This window comes from Helianthus annuus, chromosome 13 (genome assembly GCF_002127325.2).
Source record: "Helianthus annuus cultivar XRQ/B chromosome 13, HanXRQr2.0-SUNRISE, whole genome shotgun sequence".
Classification (NCBI taxonomy): domain Eukaryota; kingdom Viridiplantae; phylum Streptophyta; class Magnoliopsida; order Asterales; family Asteraceae; genus Helianthus; species Helianthus annuus.
In genome coordinates this window covers 1,986,785-2,009,933 of record NC_035445.2, presented here as the reverse complement: position 1 = coordinate 2,009,933, position 23,149 = coordinate 1,986,785, and the positions used below count along the sequence as shown (strand labels likewise).

Here is a 23,149-nt window from a genome sequence, read left to right as displayed (position 1 = left end):
TCTATGGAGGTGTAAGCTTTCACGGTTCTGTACAAACTGGTTGTCTTCAGCATTTTGTGCATTTGAAGATTCAGAGGACGAACTTTCACTCTTGTTTTTTGGCTTCCTCAATTTGCTAAGAATCCAACTTGATGATTTGTTAACGGGTTGAGTGTTTTTATTAGACATTTTTTCCAACTATATGAGAGAAAGTGGTTTTTTTGTGTGTTGTATTTATACTCCAAGTCTTAGAATTAATTACTTATAAGTATAAACATAAATTATTTTGTTTATTAACTTACCATGTTAGTAAAATAAAAAAAAATTAAAAAATATAAATTACGCTAGATATGCCGCTATAGCTGTCGGATATGCCGCTACATGTCTGATATGCCGCTATACCTGACGGTTATGCCGCTACACCTATGTCTTTCCCTTTCCAAGATGATGTGACATGACCGCTGCCCATTATGCCGCTACACCTGCCCAAGCCGGTACACCTGCCAATATGCCGCTACCGCTATGCCCATTATGCCGCTACCGCTATGCCCAAGCCGGTACACCTGCCAATATGCCGGTTTACCTACAAATATGCCGGTACACCGCTACCCCCAAGCCGCTTCGCTGTATTTATGCCGCGTAACCTGTCGCCAAGCCGCTACCGCTGTATTTATGCCGGTACACCGCTACCCCCAAGCCGCTACGCCATTAAAAATGCCGCTTCACCTCTACAAATATGCCGTTTCACTTACTCGGTTCACCCAGTGTTGACACGTGTCCGAACAATCTTCTTAATACGAAAAAAAACAAAGACTTCCCACTTTCCAAGTCATAAATTCTCTTGTCTTTTTTGAACCCGACACACGTGCACCCGTTTTGAAGAACCAAAGATTTACAAGGGGACCACAGTCCAAGAACAGTTGGGACCACCATTCCAGCCGCCGCATAGGCCCACCACCACCATGGACCATGGACCAGTTTTACAGTAGGGGACCATGGACCATGGACCAGTTTTACCAGGGCCCGACCCGACCAGGTAACATGCAACAAGATCAGATGATGCAAGATCTAGTATACCAATCGCCTCCACCTGTAAAGGTAAGTATATATGTTTTCCCTTTTATGACATTTTTAGTTTATTTGATAATATTATGACATTTTTTTTATCTAAAATTACTAGAAAGTCCAAATCAAAGTTAGACAGAAATGGTCGGTTATAGATCGATTGAAGGATGCCATGTCCGAACAAACCGTATCATATATCAGAGAAACTTGTTTTGGTAATTATTTAGATATAAAAAGTAGAGTATGTGATAGCAAGCTTTTAGTCGGAGTTGCAAGTCTTCAAGAAAATACACCTACACCGCATCTTGGTATTCCTTATAAGCTTGCCGGAAGAACCCTACTGTTTACCCCTAAAAATTTCTGTCTAATTACCGGGTTAGAGTTTGGGCCCACAGAGTGGACACCAAAGGATCACGAAGATTCCTTCAAACGGAGAATGTTCAATGTCAAAAAGCGTGTTAACATGGCAATGGTTGAAGAAAAATTCGCTGTTCTCCGGATATTAGATCCAGATGATCAAACGAGGATTTGTCTTTTGATGTTGTTAGGGTTAGGTTTTTTGGGACTTCAACGAACTAATGTTTTTGATGATAGATTGATACACCTTGTAGACGATCTGGTGGTATTTAGACAGTATCCATGGGGGAACTATTTTTGGGAAAACACGGTTACGAATGTTTATAATATGTACATTCGACAAAAAAAAGATACAGCTGGTTTTTCTTTAACAGGCTTCGTCTGGCCCTTCAAGGTAGCACTTTCATCTTATTAATTATTACAGTTATATGTTGATTAATTAATTATTACAGATTATACCCATTTATGTGCAGATGTGGATCATGGAGATTTTTCCAGAATTTCGAGCAGAACCCGAATTATTTCAAGTACAGACGATTCCAAGATTTTTAGGTTGGGGAGCCGGAACTAAGTACCAGAAGCAAGGTGTGGAGAAATATCTCCGTAATGCTATTAAGGTATTTTCACTAAATTTACAATTATAAAACATATTTATTTACTTTAGGTAACTGTTCTTATAATTTTTTGTATCGCAAAATATAGAAATCTGAATTCCAACCTCTTATGTGCATACTACCCACCGATGCTGAGATGCGAACTGAATGGTTTGTTGCCAGTTCAGATTATTTGGATACCCAACGTCAACTGTATGGTTTTGACACGTCGTCTGATGTACGGTCACATATGACAGCTCAAGTACGGCCTGAAGATCTAAATGAGGTGTATAATAATATTTTCGGTTTAAATGAGCCGAAACAACCGTTTTCCCCGGCACCAGACCGAACAGAAATTCCACAACAAAATTTTGGTCCCGGTCAATTTTCTTATGGGGTTGGTTCTAATGACGAACTTATTGAAAAATTTAAGTTGCTGATGGATGAAAACAACCACAAGTTAAGTTTGATGATGGATGAAAACAACCACAAGTTAACTGCCATGTTAAGTTCTGCGGGTTTACATGGTGTTCGGCCGGTTCCTGCTAGTACTCCATTTTCCATGCCAGAAGTTAACTTTAGTGATAAGGTAATACTTGAATTTTTTTAATTTATTATTTTTATAAATTTTTCATAATAATTAATAATTTATAAACTGATGACATTTTTTAAAATTTATAATTTCAGGGTGTAGCCGACCAGTTTGAAGTGTACGATAATAGTTATCGTGTGCCGAGCTTCAACTTAATGCAAGAAGATATTGTAAGTTATAAACTAATGAAATTTTTTAAAATATAATTTTTTCAACTGTCTAGTCTTATATATTTTTTTTCTCGTAGAATGCTGATCCGGAGTTGGTCAATTTGAGGCGATCTGAACGGCTTGTCAAGCCCTCATCCTGTGTGCTATCACCATTTGTTGTTTTTAAACATTTGAAAAAAGGGCAAACAAGGAAGCGAAAAACAGATGATCAAAAGATCGCTGAAATTAGGAGTTGGTATCCTAGTAGTGGCGATGTCCAGCTCCGATTAACGACAGGTGGATTCGTAGGTCCGTCATTCTGGTCAGCACTGCTAGGTGACGATAACGAGGGGTGGTTGAGCGATGATGTAAGGAATTTTAGATATATTATCTGTTTACTAACAAAAGTAAAATATTATTTGATTTTTTGCTAAACAGCATATCTTTGGTTGGATGATCCACTTGTATGAATCGAGAGATCGTAATGCCCGTTGGAGTATTTTACCACCATATTTCCAAATGTATTTTTATGGAACGACTCTCCCTGAACAAACATACAAGGGTTATTACACCGGGGTCGTGGAACCTTTTCCAGCAATTACTACAGTTGATGAGGTTCTTTCTAATTTAATTTTAATTTTATTTACATAGTTCCGTAAAAGTTTATTAATTTTAAAAAATAAAATATAGGTGTATGTACCTTTGCTTATACCGCAAACACACTGGTTTCTGGGGGTTTTCAACCTGGTTAACCGTACTCTGACTGTTTACGACAGGTACTATTCTTTTTCGTTTGTGTTTTTAGTTAAAAATTTATTAATTGTAACATTTCTTTTTTACTTTGTCATTATCTAATATGTTTTATGTTTATATTTTGTAGCCTTGCAGAATCGCCATTTCTGGACCGGGGAAGAGACCAAGTGCTCACTCATATTAATTTTGTCTTTGACAATTGGCTACGTAGGCACGGTTACTACACCACAATGCCCATACCGCTGACTTACCCCTTTCATGTTACTTTTGCACACAACGTGCCTCAACAAACAGGGCCTTTAGGAGATTGTGGGGTATGGGTTTGCATTTTCCTGGAAAAGCTAATTAACGGGAAGCGGATTAATGACGGTGAAGACCCCAACGTAACGGCTAGCAATATGAGGCGGCACCTTGCTATGCTTTTCTATGATTCAAAATTAGAAGGAGAGTCGAGTGTTGAAAAAATAATTCAGAGTGTTGAACGTAATAGTGATGTAACGACACCGTTTCATTAGATTTGTTATGTATTTGAATTAAAAAAAAGTTTAAAATATGTTATTCTACTATTTTTGCTATAATATAATATAATACCAAAAAAAAAATTAATAATAGTCCCTTATTACACCTACCACCACCTATATATACCCCCCCCCCAAAATACCCAAAAATCAACTACACTTAGCAAAATGGTGCTATGCAGGAATTGTGGATCGCAAACTATTATAAAAACTTCCTGGACCGCTACAAACCCGGGAAGAAAATTCTATTGCTGCATCAGTCGACGAGGAGGCTGTGGGTTTGTGGATTGGGCAGAGGGGCCCTCGTGCCAAAGAGCTATTGATGTATTTCGACATTTCATGCATGAACAACAACATGTGACCGTTGCAAATCAAGCAAGTGAAATTAGGCATCTTCACGACGAAGCGTTAACAATGGCGGTGAAGTATACACGCGTGAAGATGTTGTTACTATTTAGCTGGGTTTTTTTCGTCTTGTATTATGTTGTTCATTAGAGTTAAATATTCTAATTAAAATTAAATAAATAGTTCAATTCCGAGTTTGCACCGAGTTTTTCGTCACTCGTAGTTTCTATTTTAGTTTATTTATTAACTATCAATACCCCTTTAATTTAACTAACCTATTAAGTTTTAATATTTAAAAACATAAAAAAACCTTAAATAGCCACAATTCTTTGGTGGGGGATAGCTATTACCGCGGTTGGGGGTGGGGGGGGTGGGGTGGGGGTGGGTGTGGGGTAGCGGTGTGGGGGCGGGTGGGTGTGGGGTAGCGGTGTGGGGGGGGGGGGTGTGGGGTAGCGGTGTGGGGTGGCCAATGTTGGCTATAAATAGCCACAATTCATTAGTCTCCCAACATAGTAAAAAAACCATTCACCACCAACATTAATTAAGTTTGTTACTTAAAAAAAACACAAGATGGTTAATTGGACAGAAGAAGAAGAACTAGCATTAGTAACAGCTATCGTTGACGCTAAACGAAATTTACAACGCGGACAAACCGCGTACTGGGGGCAAGCGTTTCAACACTATCAACAGCACGTCGGCAACGCGCGACACAACTTAAACGCGTGTCAACACAAATGGCGTGATCTTAAACCGAAGTTGGATCGGTTTAAACGTTACTACAACCGTGTCCCGGCGGCTGGGTTGAGCCACGATGATCGGGTATATATCGCGAGGGTCGAGTTTAGGCACGAAGAGAATACGGATTTTAAGTTGGTTGACCACTTTAATATTTATCTTACTTTGTAGTTTTTTTTTTTTAATGCTATGTAGTTTTATATTTTTAGGATTTAATAAGTAGATTGTGTAATATTGTTAGGATTTAATAAGTAGGTTGTGTAATATTGTAATATTTTTAGGATTTAATATTGTAATATTTTTAGAATTTATAAGCCCGTTTTGTATAATATTGATTTAAGTATAATGTTTATTATTTCTAATTCAACTCTTATCGATAAAAATATATACAAATTTCCGATATAAATTTCCGATAACTAGCTATTCTAAAAGTTTCAATTAACATATAAAAGGAATTAACTTAGGTATCCTATCAGCTCCTGCCTGGAGGAAAAACTGGCTAAGACACTTTGATTGTAACATAGCGGCGCGGGTTCGAGTCACGCATAGGGCCGGTCCGAACAGAAGGACCCCCTTTTTGTTTCTTTTTTTTTGACTCTTAACTGAAGTAACTGAGTTTTCTAACTCAGTTAGTGGTTTCTTTTATAAAAACTAACCTACTTGGACTAACTAGGTTATTTTGAATGTATTAAAGGATCTACTAACTAGGTTAGTTTTCTACTAACCTTGTTAACCAAAAAATAATTTATTAAAATATTAGTTTATTTAATTTAATAAAATATTAAATTATTAAATTAATAATTGATAAAAAATAAAGAGAAAAGAGATAAAAAATGAATTCTATTATTCACAATATTCAACCGAGTTATTAAATATATGGAGAGAAAGAGTATTTTGATATTTTTGGATTTTTTTTATATTTTTTGATGTTTTTTGATATTTTTTTGATGTTTTTTTATATATTTTGATATTTTTTAAAAAATGCAACTGTCGCGGCTCGGCTTGTACTTTACGCGGCTTGGCTTGTAAATTAGGCGGCATGGCTTGTACTTGTGGGCAGGCGGTGAAGAGGCTTGGCTTGGGGGGGAAGCGGCTCGGCTGCCAGGCGACGCGGCATAAAGCCGGTTCAGGCTTCAGGGACACGTGTCGGCTAGCTGGTGGTTGGATTGAAGGTGCATAAATATGGGAGTTCACTTTGATGGGAGGGTGCATTATGCCCGGTCAAATGGCTATTTTGGAAAATGGCTTGGTCAAACGGCCACTTTGGTAATTTTCTAACTTGAAAAGTCGTCACTTGATTTGATGTGGAGATTTTAGATACATCATTTCTAGAAGAGTAATGTCATAGTATAACACTGTAACTACAAGAACAACATGGAGCAAATGATCCCTACATCAAAGCCACACGAAATTTTACGTTATAAAATTCTTATTCTTTTTCCAACTTTAACATAGCCACCCATATTTTATGTTTGCCATAAATATAAAAATCCCATCTAGCATATATTATTTACATGCGTGTAAATACAGTAATTTAAATTAACTATTAGCCGCATCGTTACACCCTTGAGAAGGCTTGCAGTGCACGAACATGGCATCAGCGGGGAACCCCACACACTATTAAGTCAAAGGTATTTTTGTCTTTTTTGTTACTTAAAGGACAATTCGGTCTTTTTCAGAATTATTCGGTCTTTCTTTACATAAAGTGAAAAGACCTAATTACACTTTAGGTTAGCAAAAAAGACAAAAATACATTTGACTTAACGGATAAAAGTTGATGAAGTTAACGAGTCAGATGAAAATGATAAATTTCAAACCTTTTAGATCTAGATGTGGAAAAACAAACATTTTGACGAAAATCGCAAACTAACCAAACCTCAGAGACGAAAAATACCATCTTACTCTAAAAAATACAGAAACTGGGTGAACTATGAATGATGGGCATAAATAGGTTGAAGGATGAAAGAGATCGCGATATGACACTAAGATGACACTAATAAATAGATGGACGAGTATAACTCTATAACACAAAGACTTTAATTGTGTGTAGCGGGCTCACGCCCCACTCTACGTTAGCCTAATAACACCCCATGCACCACCCTCACATTTTTGTTCATAAGCATGACCGCGGCAACGCCCCATGACCACTCCATCTTTCCCATTTAATAGTTTTATCAAATCAAATATTTACACATTACAACATTTTGTCTTAACATATATTTTTATTTGTTTTTCTTAAATATTATTTTAACAAAATAGTTAATGTCAGAATTTTGTGTTTAGCAGGGTAGGGTTTATTATTTAGAAAGGGGTAGCGGCGTAGCTTGTTGCTCGTCTACTTGCCATTAGTTTGTAATCGTTTTAAGTTTGAAGTAAGAAGATAATAAGTTAATGTTAATGAAACCATTACACACTTTTAATGGAAAAGTTAGTGAGAATTCCGGCTTGGCTTACGTACGTGAAAAGAATTAGAGAATCATTTTTTTTTTTCATGATAAACCATTTTGCATAGTCTTATATTCACCAAATCTAATCACATCATTTTCAATCATTAAAGCTAGGAAAGATTATCTTCGTTTGTTAATCATGTCTTAAGTTCCATCCATCACGCTAACCTATCAAATCAAGAAAAAAGTTAGGCATCTTTTTTGGTTCAGAGCATGAGCATAGCATAGTTGGGGCTGGGGGAGGGGGCGCTTTACGAACTTTTCGCTCAGTAGTGTCCGGTATATAGTTTTTGTATAGAATTTTTTAGGTACATATACGTTTTTGACCCCCACAGTTTTATAATTTTTTAGGTATAATTTTAGGGTCCGGTGACTTCCGACCTCGCGGTCGGAAATCTCAAGCTTCGTCACTGGTTTTGAGGTTGAACCTATTTCATTATATCTTTTAAAATATAAATCAAGAATATAACTTATTTTTTGGTTATTGTTGTATTAAAATTAAAATTAAAATTAAAAACTATGTATAAGACACAAACGAGAAATAGTGAGTGATAACAAATCACCGGCCAGTTATAGACATTGTGGGATTCTCTCTTCTTCACTAAAGCTAATTGCCCTCATTGTCGGAGGTCCCCTATCTTTCCCCCTTAAGAATTTCCCCCTTAAGAATGTACAATTGTACGCCACGGTTTTGCCTAACCTTTGATGGATGTCTTTCTCTGTTTCTCACTACCTCGATTAAATGTTGCACGAATTTAGTTGCATAACCTATTTTGGGCGACGAGTAATATTATACATGTGATTTGAGTACTAGAAATAGGGCGGTTATTACAATTGAGGAATTCTAATCATGTTGTAAATGTTACAACTTGCAACCTTGGTTAAAAGGATCTTGAGAAATTTCTGTAGCATTTTTCCTATGGTAAAGCTATGAAGTTATGATAAAATAAAGTTAGTGAGGAGTCAATATTTGTTTTGAAAATGTTTTTATGTATTTTTTAAGAATAATCAATCCTTATTCTAAATCATATTTTTATGTTTATTATTCAACAATTATAAATTATAAATAGATCAAGGACAGAAATATAATAAATTAAAGTCAATTGTAATGTTGTCGAAGAGCCCATTGGTTTGCTGATGCGTATTATTCCATATATAAATTAGCAAATTTCTTATGTATCATCACTTGTACATCATGCTTTGGAATTTTTTCAATAAAAAAAACTTCATTTTCCACTTTAAACCTTAAAGTTTTTTCTTTTACATTTTAACCCATTTCAAATTTTTACTTTTAACTCAAACTTTTTCATCTTTTGTAATTTAACACAACACTTTATTATTTACAACTTTGGTCCCCCATACTTTTTGTCTTTCGCAAGTTTCTCGTTTTACGTTTCATTCTACATTTTGCGAGTTAACATGTCGTAGCGTGCATGTGAGGTTCAATGTTTTTTGCTCTATTTTTCCATATTTGACAAACCCGTCGCAACGCGTCCATTTTTTCCCTTTTGAAAAGTTTATCGCAACGGGCGGGTCCTAGATCGACTAAGTTATTATTTTCTACGTTTTACGTTTCTGATTAATTTCTTCGCATTAACACACTGTAACGGGTGTGCGTGGTTCAACGATTTTAGTCTGCTTTTCATTCAGTGTAATTTTTACTATTTTATCTACTTTTTTATGATGTTGAGAGTCGATGTCGTTGTGGCATTGGTGCTACTTGGCACGGTTTTACGAACGTTTTTAACCTGTTAAATTTTTTACTAATATTTTGTTTCAATTTACCCCTATACTTCCTTTACTTAAAAACTATTTTTACATGCATATTTTATGTATGGGTATGTATAAATATGATTTGTTCTACATTCCGACGTAAACTTTTTTTTATATACGAGTCAGGTCAAATATAATACGTTTTCGTTTAAAGAAACCATTTTTTACGTGCATTTTTTTATGTACGTTTTTGTATAAATTCAAGTTGTTCTACGTTTCGACGTAAATTTTTTTGGGAAATGATTCAGATCAAATATAATATGTTTTCGTGTTTATTTTATGTATGTTTCGTAAAGTTTGTTTTGAACCGAGTGGAGTCAAATTATGGTTTCTTTTTCTCCCCTTTTTTCGAAAGCTCTAATTAATCCATTTTGATTACATGTGCATTTTTTCCTTCATACCCGTTACGTTTTCTATGTATGAGTTGGGTCACATATAATACGTTATGATTGTTCGATATGAATTTGATTTACTTTACGTTTGATCCAATCACAATGCTTATACAGGTTACATTGAGTTCAACTGGATACGTCGAAATGTCTGTTTTTATATGGTTAAGGCATCATATATCGTTTGGACTAATCCATTCAATGTTTACGATGTACCCGCGCCGCAACACGGGCGGGTCTTAACCCTAGTTTAATTTAACTAGCAAGTTGTTCGCGCGATACAACGGATGTGACATTTTTATTGCGGTATTTGTTTTTGTAGTTTTTTATTCGTATAATATTTATTTTAACATTATTGTGATGGATATACGTAATAAATGAAGTCATGGGCTACTCAATTCCATTGTGGTGTGCATGGTTCAGTAAGTTCAGTTTGTCACACCCCAACCGATGGCGGAAACATCGAGATGAGACGTACAAACTGTTCAAAGACATCATAACACTAATTGTGACAATAATTAAAGTTTATTTCATTGATAATCATAAGTTTCATACAATACATAGAAAAGTTCAAATACATAACATAGATTTGGAAGTTTAAATAGTTGATGGGTTTCTAAGCCATCCTAGTCTTTTCTTGTTTTTCTTGGATCCTCAACCTGCAGTATGCATTTAAAATACAATCAACAAATAATTGCTGGCGAGTATACAGGTTTGATATAGCATAATAGAGTTAATAGTTTATCAAATCTAATCCATGTGAACAACTGATATTCAATTAACTGTCATGCTCGTAACGATGAAATCCACATGTCCAAACCATAGTTACGCAATTAACATAGCCTAACCCTCGAAAGGGTGGTAATAGAGTTAATAGATTAAACCTAACAATACCCGTATATACGGGAGGGGCGTTACAACCTACAGCTCTAAAATTGGCGGATGTTACAGTCTCCCCTACTTTAGGAGATTTCGTCCTCGAAATCTAAGATTAACGTATTTCATAAAAATTTAGAACATTCCACATGCCATACTTAGTTAACAAGATTAACGTATCCCTGGCATGTGAATACACAGGTCAACCCATCGAGTATGTTAAGGTGTGGCTTCTTACGAAGTTAATGACAAGTTTATCACATAAAGTTTAACCCAAGTAACACGAATCCAGTATATCGTATTAGCATGCACGTGGAATAAATTCTAAAATTTTTGAAAAGGAACGTTCAATCATAAAATTTCATTGAGAACGAATAAAAGTTGGTAACTACCTCCGAGGTAAGAGAATCACCTCTAGCTCGTTGGTGAAGTTAGAAAGTGAGTGGAGCTAATCATCAAGGTTTGGGAATCACCCCTATCTTGATGATAAGTTTCCATTTTTTTTTTTTTTTGGGAATATGAGTATTAACAAGCATCAAGATGTATCAAAGTATTCATATATAATGTATTATTTTGTGCATTGCATAAGAAAATGTTCATGTTTAAATGGATAGATTGTGCAATGAAAGTGTTTATCATTGTGTTTTTGATAAGGAAATGCATACTACACCCAAACGTGTAAAATGAAAATGGGTCAAGTATACTCACCTTAGAGTGCGTTGCGTATTCTTGGAATAAGATAAGAATAATAGATTTTCCCAAGAGGATGTGCACAAGAGAATTACCCTATTAAGTTGGAAGGATTTTGTTAAATATTGGGAATTTTGGGAATTATAATATGACAATTAAATAGGTAAAATAAATACTAATCTTACCAAAACATCACAAATAGAATTTCCAAAATGTTGGATTAAATAAATAAAAATTTAAATATGTATATAATTATTTTAGATTAACAATCTAAAATAAATAATTTAACATTAACAATTCTATAAATAATGAACTTATTTATAAAATTCTAGTTATATAAAATAAGATAATAAATCTGAAAAATTTAAATAATAATTTCTGGAATTAATAAATAAATGCAATATAAATTCTGTTTTTATAAATATAAAAATTCTGATTTAATATATAGATAATAACAACAATTCTGATTATAAATAATTCTGATTTTTAAATAGAAATTCTGATTTATATAAATAACAAAAATAATAATTCTGATTTAATTAATAATAATCCTGAATATATATACAAATATTCTGATTATAAATAATAGAAATAAAATTCTGATTTTAATACATAAAAATTCTGAAATATAATATTCTGAAATAATAAAATTCTGATTTAAAATAAAATGTAAATTCTGAAATTAAATGAAAACAGAAATAAAAATTCTGATTTAAATAAATTAAACCAATAAATCTGATTTAATTTAATAATAATTCTGAAATATATATATAATAATAATTTCTGGTTTAAATAAATCAGCAATAAAAATTCTGAAATAATAATTATAAATTCTGAATATAATAAATCTGATTTTTATAAATAAATCGAATTTTATAATAATCATTCTGAATTATTTTAGTAAATATATAGTTTTAATATATTAGATTAATATGAATAAATCTGATTTACTATAAATTTCTGATTTAAATAAATAAATCAGAAAATAGTAAAAAAATTCCGATTTAGATAACTATTTAAATTCTGATAAAAATATAATTTCTGAAAATCATATTTTCTGATTTTAAAATATAAATCTGATTTCAAAATAATATTTCAGATTTAAAATGAATAATTCTGTTTAATAATAATTATATTAATATATTTGTTTTCTAAATAAATATATCTGATTTTATAAATTCCGATTCAGTAATAATATCTAATACTAATAATATTAATAATAAGGATAATAATAATAATAATAATAATAATAATAATAATAATAATAATAATAATAATAATAATAATAATAATACATGCAATAACAATCGAAAAAGAAAAGCGGGATCGGAACTGTACCGACGACGGACGGCGGCGACGGACGTGGTGGCAGCGGCTGGCAACGGTGGTCCGCAGCGGAGGAGTTCCGGCGAGTGCAGATCCGGCGACAAGACGTGAAACGACGGTTAACGGTTTCGGTTTGTTTCGGTTATTGTTTGATCGAGTTGGAAAGGAACGATGGAAGGAGGTTTGGTCGCGATTATAAAGAAGTTGTTGGTGGTCCGTTATGGAGATGGAAAGTCGGAGGTAATCCGGTCATCAACTCAAACGACAACGAAGGTGAACAGTTGGCGGTTACTTTGATTTAAATTCTGCGCATTTATTGAGTTCTTAAATACATTACGGGTCAGAATCCTTAACAAATATGTGGATAGCCCAGATGGTTAATGCGTGTGATTGGAAACCTGTGGTCGCGGGTTCGAATCCGGTCCGATACACATTTCCCCCATCTTTTTTATATATAACAGGCTAACTAACTGGGTTAGCCACTAACTGAGTTTTCTAACTCAGTTAGTGCTGCCCTTTAATAAAACTAACCAGGTTAGGCTGATTTAACCCGGTTTTCACCAACGGAGTCAGATTCGTTAACGAAAATTCTTGAAAATCAATAAAAATTCATAAAATACTTATTTATTTAATTTAAATTGTTATTTTATAATAATAAAATAATAAAATAACCATTTTAACCCAAATTTCAATATTTTTACCGAATTAGCGTATAAATTCCCAATTTTTGTACGGTTTAGGGTAATCTCTTGGCAACGATGAATTAAAGAGTCGAAATTAAGATGGAATTCCTCTGTTTTTACGTGTTTAACATAGTTTCAACGTGTTTAACATAGTTTCAACGTTTTTAACATAGTTTCAACGTGTTTAACATAGTTTCAACGTGTTTAACATAGTTTCAACGTGTTTAACATAGTTTCATAGTTTCAATGATTCATAGTATTCAAACACAAAATATGGATAAAATCATGCAATTTCATTATGATTTCAAGTCTCGAGTAAAATTTTGGAATTTGAATCAAGTACAACAAAGGTACAACTTGCAAAAGTAGAAAGTACAAGTAGACTTTCCAAAAATGGAAAGTTTGAAAATACGAAATGTTACAGTCTCCCCTACTTTAGGAGATTTCGTCCTCGAAATCTAAGAGGAAGACTATTGAAAAGATGGCATCCAAGGATTCCACAGAGAGAATAGATGAAACTTGATTGTGAATGGGAGTCATATCAAAGACATTGAATAATAGAGAATAGTGGGAGTATGGAAGTGAACGATTGACTCTAAGTGGATGCAAGTATAAGAATGGCATAAGTATTGGATATACAAAAGTTGCGTAGTAAGAATGGAGTTTCGTCTTGGATAATCGGACATAATGCGTTTGTAAGTTGTTTAAAGTTTGCATTAGGTCCAAAAAGGTGTGCAAAACACTGAATTTCTCATGGCGCGTTTCACGAAAGTTTGGTAACGTGGTGAAAACACTTATATATAGGATGTACCAGCGGTGTATCCACCATGTTTTGACCATGTTACGTCCGTTTCGTTATTCGTGTCATGTTACGTTCCATGTCTTACCATACACAGTAGTACACTCTATGGTTCTCATGCGCTTATTACTATAATCCCGTGTGCACCCGCGATTATACCAATCGTCGCATGATCCGCATAGCTTGTACTAATTTGCGTATGAATCAAGGTATACATAAATTTTGAAAATAAGATTGTGTGCGTATAAAAATGTAACATGTAAGCATGTTCGCGTTCCAAATAGTATAAGACTAACGTAAACGAATCCTTCGGGTTTCGCCCGTGTACATGTGCGAATGTATAAATTTTGAGTAAAAAGCATGAGCATAGTATAAGTTTAAATTTGAACACGCACGTGAGCATAAACATAAAACGCATGCCAGGAGTGTGAGCGAAAGTATAAGCATAACGTGTATTAAAATGAGCATAAATGTGAGCACAATTTGAGCACAAACGAATGACGTGAGTATGGACAAAATTCGTATAAATGAGAGTACAACAAAAGTACGAGTATAACATAAATCGTATAAATGAGAGTATGAACACAAGTACGAGTGTGATTACGAGTATAAATATGAGTATAAACATAAGATGCATGAGTATGGTTGTAAATGTGAAAATTAAGTGTAAAACATGAATGTTTAAGTACGAATGGAATGTATGAGTATATATATATATATATATATATATATATATATGAGTGTAAACGTGATCGTATAAGTACAAGTACAAGTATGTTGTTGCGACTATGAGTATAAATATGAGTACAAGTGTAAGCATACGAACGTATTGTGGGGAGTACGTGTGTAAATATGAGTCAAAGTATAGACACGAAACGTGTCGTGGTAGTTATGAGTATATAAATACGAGGATCATAACAGACGTGAGAATGTGTCTGAATATAAATACAAGTATAAACATAGCGGTATAAGCGTATACGCAAATTGCATACGTATGAATGTGTATATGATTATAAGTAAAACGAAGGTGTATGAATATGAATTTAAGTATCACGTAAATGTATAATTGTGAGTGTGTGTATAAACGTAAAACGTATGAGTTTTGAATCGTGAGTATAACATAAATGCGTAAGTGTGAACATAAGTGAAAGCATAAAATGTATAAGTATGGACGTAGGGATTAATGATTTTGTTTATAATATAAAATTAAAATACATGAGTTTATGCGCATAAAAGGTTTAAAGTTTTGAATATGAAAGGAAAAAGAGAACGAGTGACACGCGTGAGATTGTTGTGAGATATTGACTAAAACGTGTAAATGATATACATATATAGTTGTCTGTGCAAAACGTGAAGTTAAATTAGATTGAGTTGTCAGGAATGTAGAATCTAGTTTGTGAATTGTAAAGAGAATATAAAGGAAAACATCTTTTGATTATGCGAAAGGATACTTTGTAAAAGAATGGAAGTGCTATTATGGTTTTAAAAAAAAAAAATTTTATAGCTGAAAATTTGTCGTCCTTATAAAGTTTCCTTGCCCACGTGTTTTGAATTTAATTAACGTATCAAGCGAGGTTTTGAAAAGTTCTTCGAATTAAAAAGTTTGCATCGTTTTAAGAAGTTTTTTTTTTTTTTTTTTTTTTTTTTTTTTTTTGTATTACTAACTTCGAAGTTTACAGATTCTAGTGAAAAGGTTTAACCTTAGGAAAAGGAATTTTGGTATATGAACCTGGTGATCGTGAAAGGTGTCCTTAATAAAATGTTTTTGTTGATCTTGAAAAGAGTTTTGATAACTGATCGGATAATATTTGTAATATTCTGTATGAAAAGTTGGTTTGATTCTCAATTGGAAATTTAGAATTCTTTAGTATAGTGATGCGAGATGAGTGCGTTTTAGTAATTACGTGGAATACGAAATTTTGTGGGCAATAGATTTATTAAACTGATTAGGGTGACAGTAGTATTTTGTGAAATTTTTGAAATCGAGGAATACGCGTTTTTGGTAACATTGAAAATTTTTGTGTATGCGAGCGATGTGAAAATAGATTATAGAATAGGAGATACGTCTAAATAAATGAAGCATTTTGAAATACATGATAAATGATTTAGGTATAAACATGATCGTGTTTACGCAATATAATCTATTAAAGAAAGTATTGGTAACGATCACCTAGGTAAGGGAATCACCCCAAATCCGTTGGTGAGGTCGTTGTAAGATGAGAAAAGAAGCGAAGTTAATCGTCAAGGTAAGGAAATCACTCCTATCTCGATGATATGTCTTCACTCGTTGTTACGAAAGTGTAATTAAAATTAAGTGAAATTATGCATGCTAATGATGTATAATCGTATGATGTATGCGCAAAAGTGAAATCCTAAAAATGGTTCAAAATTGACAAGGAAGAGTTTCATCATAAAAGATCGAAGATAATAAAGTGTACATCTGATAAAAAGGAACTTGGATTTTCTGGGAGAGTGAGAGTACTGACGAGATGATGACATCTAGAAATTCAAAACAAGAAATGGATGAGACTTTTAATCATAATGTTTTTGTTTAGGAAAATTGACTTCATGTATGCATCACATAGCACATAGTTTCTCACATGGATCACCAAATAGTTTCACATAGTTTAACATAGTATTACACATAGAATGATGTTTCACATAGAATAATGAAAGCAATATAAATTTAGTTTGTTCACAAAAGAGAGTAGTTATTAATTGTTTTGGATTGCGATAATAACGTGCTTCGTGTTCCCAAATTTGAATTGAAGATAACGCTCAAATATAAATCACATGATAATTGAGATAGCATAAAAAGAGATTTTATCAATAAATATGGAGTGTCACGGAACGTAACATAGACTATTCCAAAGTGAATCGAAGTCCTTTTCGAATTAAGGAAACGTGCTTTGGCCTAATAGACAAACATTCTCATCGAGGAGCGACTAACGATGTTTGTCCTTCCAGTTACTACACGTCCTTAATCGATTGGGTAAATCAAAACTTTGGCGAGATCGAAAATCAAGGAATGGGACTAGTTAACAAGATGCGAGTTTCACCTCTAACTTGATAACATCGTACCCTAACGTGGTTAGTACCCATCCAAAGATGAGGGTCCACTAGATTAGGAAATGGAAAACTCCCATCAAGATTTGGATATCACTCCTAACTTGAGGGTAGATTTCGTGCAAAATCAAAGTATAGCTGAGTGAAAATCATCACCAAGTGTGGGAATCACCCCTATCTTGATGAATCATTTCGATTGTGTTATAAGAGTGTCTTCAAAGCTTCCAAGTGTGTATTGTGTTAGCCTTAGGAAAGGCTTGTATATTAGAAGTCCAAAAGAATAGAGAGAAGCAAAGAAGAAAGCAAAGGATAATGTCTTTAACAGCAAGTAAATGAGAAAGCTCTTAAACTATAGACTAGGTAAAGCAAGGCAATCCTAATTCCCTATAGTTATGGCTCTGATACCAATCTGGTATCAGAGTACTCCTACTATAGACTAGGGAAAAGTATAGCAACTCTACCTAATTCCCTATAGTTATGGCTCTGATACCAATCTGTCACACCCCAACCGATGGCGGAAACATCGAGATGAGACGTACAAACTGTTCAAAGACATCATAACACTAATTGTGACAATAATTAAAGTTTATTTCATTGATAATCATAAGTTTCATACAATACATAGAAAAGTTCAAATACATAACATAGATTTGGAAGTTTAAATAGTTGATGGGTTTCTAAGCCATCCTAGTCTTTTCTTGTTTTTCTTGGATCCTCAACCTGCAGTATGCATTTAAAATACAATCAACAAATAATTGCTGGCGAGTATACAGGTTTGATATAGCATAATAGAGTTAATAGTTTATCAAATCTAATCCATGTGAACAACTGATATTCAATTAACTGTCATGCTCGTAACGATGAAATCCACATGTCCAAACCATAGTTACGCAATTAACATAGCCTAACCCTCGAAAGGGTGGTAATAGAGTTAATAGATTAAACCTAACAATACCCGTATATACGGGAGGGGCGTTACAACCTACAGCTCTAAAATTGGCGGATGTTACACAGTTACTATCCTGAACCGAAATCATTGGTTAGTCTATTTTATTAACAATCAATTTTCGGTTAATCAGTTTGGTTAGACTGATGGTTTTTTATTAGGTTCGTTTAATTTCAGTTAATAGTCAAAACCAAACTTGAGCTAAAACTTTTGCTTAGAATTACATGAAATTGAGATGTATATACATGAAATGCATGTATAAATACATGAAATGGAGGTATAAAATATGAAAGCAATGAACTAGAGGTATAACAACTTGAAATGTATAAAAACCGATCAAAACAAAACAAAAGTCGAAACTAAACCGACATTTTACGCCTTTAACCACTTCTTAAATAAAACTACCCTACCCTTAACCAAAACTCTACCCTTTCAAAGTTCTCTTGATATTTACAAGGATTAAGTTAAAAAGGAGGAGGTTTGATTACTTGTCAAGCATATGGTAGGAGTAAGTTCTGTACCGGGACCGAGCATTTCACTTATACATCTTCGGCCGAGTGTTGAATGGTCACTTGTGAGGTATGTGAATGTATATACAGCTAAATGAAATTTAAAAAAAATATGTTATGCTTAAAAATATTTATTTTTCTTAAAAAGTTATAAATAAATCATGTCGAATAGGATTGTAAATAAAATAAAAATAAGAATAAAAAAAACTTGGATTCCCGACACTCTACAAAGAAGACCCAAAACTTCTCTTCTACCCATTCTATTTGGGTGTGTAAGCAATATTAAAGAGTTTTGCTTGAGGACAAGCAAAGATTCAAGTGTGGGGGTATTTGATATGCCCCAAATGCAACATCTAAATTTTATCAAATAAGGAATAAAAACAACCACTTTTAGTATTAATGTTGGAAAAAGTGTGTTTCTTTGTTTACTTTTGATTTTCAGGATTATAAGAGCTTAAATGTACAAAAGGAATAAATTAATGGTGAAAACCAGCATAAATACGAAATAATGGAAGTTGATAGACAATACCAATCCTCCAAGCTTCACCCCAAGACCAAAAACAACTAATCAGAACCTAAGCACGGGGTCGTGCCTGCAGGTAATGGAGTCGTGCCCCACTCAAGATTCACTAAAGAAAAAGACAAACAAAAGCCGACAAGGGACATGGGGTTGTGTCTCATGGACACGGGCCGTGATCAACTCTCAGATTTGCAAATATGGGGTCGTACAACGAGTACAAGGGCCATGAGGTCGTGCTGTTGACACACGGGGCCGTGTGAGCAGTTGGACTGACAAGTGCATTAAATGACGACATAGAAGGAGAAGGGCACGGGGTCGTACCTACTGGGAACGGGGTCGTGTAAACCTACTATTTTCGGCTATAAATAGAGGTACTTAGTTCACTTGCAACTCATCCCTTGGAAAACCACTTCTCTCACGCCTGCTACCACTCCACCACCATGATACCACTGTCATCCACCGCATTCAGTCATCATCCATCCTTAGAGTGTGTGTAGTAGTTTCGGGATCCAAGATTGATAGTAAGAGTTTTTGTCAAACAAAGGTCATGCTTGGTTAATCTCTTACATCACTTGGTGAAGACAAGTTATTTATGTGTTACTTTTGATTTCCACACTTTGGTAAACTTTTAATTGGGTATGTATTAATGACTTTAATAACTAGTTCTTTATATTGAAAGTAAACTTTATTCTATCATCTCTTTACGTTTTGTTGATTCACTCATTCGTATCTTTAGGGACTATGTAAAGCAAGTTAACTGTCTGGAAGGGGGTTAGAAGGGTGGTTTGGGTAAAGTTTTTGCCTCATTCAGTGTATAGATCCTGCGACAACTAGATTCAAGCTTATTAGGAGTTCCTTTGAGGCAGATAACATCAAATCGGGGGAAGTAAGAACGACTTGAATCCCTTATAAATAACTACTATTAAAAGTTTAAACCGGACTTGCGGGACTGTATCCCTGCTGACTCAGACCAATATGGCCGAGGGCAGCGTTGCCTCCAAAAGAGGGACATGCCACATTTTGCATTAATAACTTACTTAATTATCTTTCAATAATCCGTGCTTGCGGGACTGTATCCCTTCTGACTCAGACCAATATGGCTGAGGGTAGCGTTGCCTCCAAAAGAGGGACATGCCACTATAACTAAGATAATCCCTTAAAAAACCTAAGTAAGGAAATCATCAAAGGATACATAAATGACGAGTCAGAACCAAGTGATTCTATCTTGTCTATATGTTCTTTTATTTATTTATTTTCTTTATTTTACTTGTTTAAAAATCTTTATTCAAAATTTGGTTAGATTAGATGTCGATGATATTCCGGTATTAAAAGCTCTTGTGTCCTTGGACGACCTCGGTATCTTACCATCACTATACTACGCCAACGATGGGTGAACTTGCCCATGCGTGTTGTAGAGAGTGATAGTTTTATATCGTGTTTTTATAAATTTTAGAACTTGATAAAAGAGTAAAAGTACTTAAAAATATACTGAAAATCCGTACACTTGAAAACACGTCATCGGGTAAATGACATCAACAAGATAGTATTCACATCCATAATGTCTCCCTGTGACCACAAATAGGCATCACGGGTGCAGTTCATGTATTTCGCTATTGAATAACAGTGATTGATGTAGAACATTAATGCATAGCAAATACACATGCCAAATCGATAAATTATTCGACACAGCCGATTTGAGTATGGTCATCGGTTTTTTTTGGGTCACCTCTTATTAAATGGCCTCACAAACTCGCCAGACAATTTATCCAATCAATATGTGTACAATCAATGCTACCAAGCATACCTAGAAGATGCCATGTAGCTTCATGTACGTCGTACAAACATGCAAGGTCGTGTCTAGACAGTCTTCGTAGAAACTCTATACCATATAACTTAGTAATTGTATTGCTAAAATATTCGTTAGATTCACTTGAAGTCCTAGCAGACACAACATTTATCATATTCGTCAGGAACATTAGCAATTGCAAGATGACGAATTACAGATGTACATTTCTATAGCGGCGTGAAACTATTTTAGCACCTGCCGTCGTAACATTCTTGAAACCATTCAAATAGAGATTCGATATCTCACACATTCTTTAAAAATAACTCTTTCGATAATCGGAATCTCGCTCTAAACGTCTCAACATTGTACTTTGGGTTTTTGACAAAGTAATCATTCATTAGAACTTCATGATCTCACTTCCCTATCATGACGCATAATTTTCCCTTTGATTGTCGCATATCTTCAAGTTCCTCAACTGCTTCGGTAACCATTGCAAGAAATTGAAGAGTAGAACCGGAAGAGTCGGAGGAACTAGATAAGCCGGGTAGAAATGAAGTAATTGAACCCTCAATTTGTATTTTTTTTAAAGTTATAGAGTGTTGTATAGAAAGAAAATTTGTGTTTGAAAAGTGTTGTTGATGAAACAATGGTTAACCGGTCAGGGTTAACTCACTGGTCTCGTCAAGAGTGTTGTATAGCACCCCCACCCCATCCTCCTTGTTACGAGTCACGGCTTGTTGATGAAACAATGGTTAACCGGTCAGGGTTAACTCACTGGTCTCGTCAAGAAGGGTTAATCCCTTCCTCTCGAGGATCGCTGGCTGGATCATCCGCCGGTTGATCTCCTGCACAAGGAAACAAGCCGTGACTCGTAACAAGGAGGATGGGGTGGGGGGTGCTCCTTGTTACCACTCTCCGGCGTGAGAATCAGTAATTTGCTTGGGAAGCAAAGTGTGATAGTAGTAGTAGTGAGAGAGTTGTGAAGAGATACCTCAAACCTGGTTTGGGGTTGGTATTTATAGCCGAGGAGTGAAGGAGGAGTCGAAAGAACGGACTGACGACGTGCAGCCCTTATGCAGGTGTGTCAGGCTTGTCGGTTGTGGAGGTGAAGCCACGTCCTACTGCAGTGTCAGTCTGTTGCTTACGTATGACCTGACAGGCGACCGTCATTGGTGCCACTTGCTCTGTACTGTCAGTCCCACATGCCTTGTGGGTAGGATGCGGTGTCGCGCCGCATTGCTACCTGCAGTAACTGTCGTTGTTCCCGCGTTGTCCTTATGGCAAAGACTGTGGGATGCGGTGCCAGGCTGCATCTCCACTTGTGGTGACTGTTGTTGTTACCCAGATCCTTTTTATTGATAGAAGTGTTCACAGGATGCGGTGCTAGGCCGCATCGCTATGTGTACACCGTCTTCATACGCCAGATGCGGTGCCATGCCGCATTTCTATACCGTTCTCATACTCCAGGTAAGTCTTCTTCCATCATTGGGCAGATTGGATTCGACCTCTGTGTTCGCGCGTGCCCGCACGGACACAGATAAGTCTTTAGCTAGTGGGGGTTTTGATAAGGGTAATGGTCACTCGCGGTCATGCTGACGCGAGATCTGGGACCATACCCCTTCAAGTCCCCCCAGTCTAGTGTTGTTTCCGTAAGCAAGTTGCATGTGGGAGGAGTACTGGACTATGGTGTCTAGAAGGTAGTGCGTATGTTGTAGAAGATTCTAGGCCATAAGGATGGCTCCTGCTTCTAAAAAATCAAGCCGGGGATCCGGTAGAGTCGTGTGACGCCTCTTCCGTACCGGTGAGCAAGTTTCGTCTGATGCGAAATTCTTAGCCGAGGCTTTTGATCTGGTAGCGTGGGCTACCTGTTTCTGATGTCATCAGGGTTGGGTGCCACCTGTTGGTGTGTCGAACCAACCTCTGAGATCGTGGCAGAAGATGTCCACAAACTTCAAACCAACCTTTGAGGTGGTGAATGAAGAAGAGAGTAGGCTTCGAACCAACCTTTGTAACGGAGACGGAGGATACCCTCAGCCGCAACTCTAGTTGTAACCTTTGCGGTAGCTGATGCAATGCTCTGAGTGGCTTTGCTCAAGCTCTATGTTCAGCAATTGGACATGTAATGATGATCCCTATTTTGTGGGGTTTTCATGTTCTTCCAATTAGCTCTCAAGTAACCGCACGTCCTTTGCGGTTACCTCGTTCCTTTGCATTGTTGGCCATGTTTGGTCGAACAATGTGGGGTACTTGCGT

General features: G+C 35.3%; 1 long non-coding RNA gene across 1 annotated transcript; it reads left to right on the top strand.

Moving 5' to 3' along the window:
- The first annotated feature begins 3,036 nt into the window (after positions 1–3,036).
- Positions 3,037–3,508, top strand: LOC110920401. The gene is made up of 3 exons (XR_004875952.1): positions 3,037–3,103; positions 3,174–3,350; positions 3,426–3,508. It is a non-coding gene; the product is annotated as an uncharacterized LOC110920401 (long non-coding RNA).
- Positions 3,509–23,149: the final 19,641 nt, after the last annotated feature.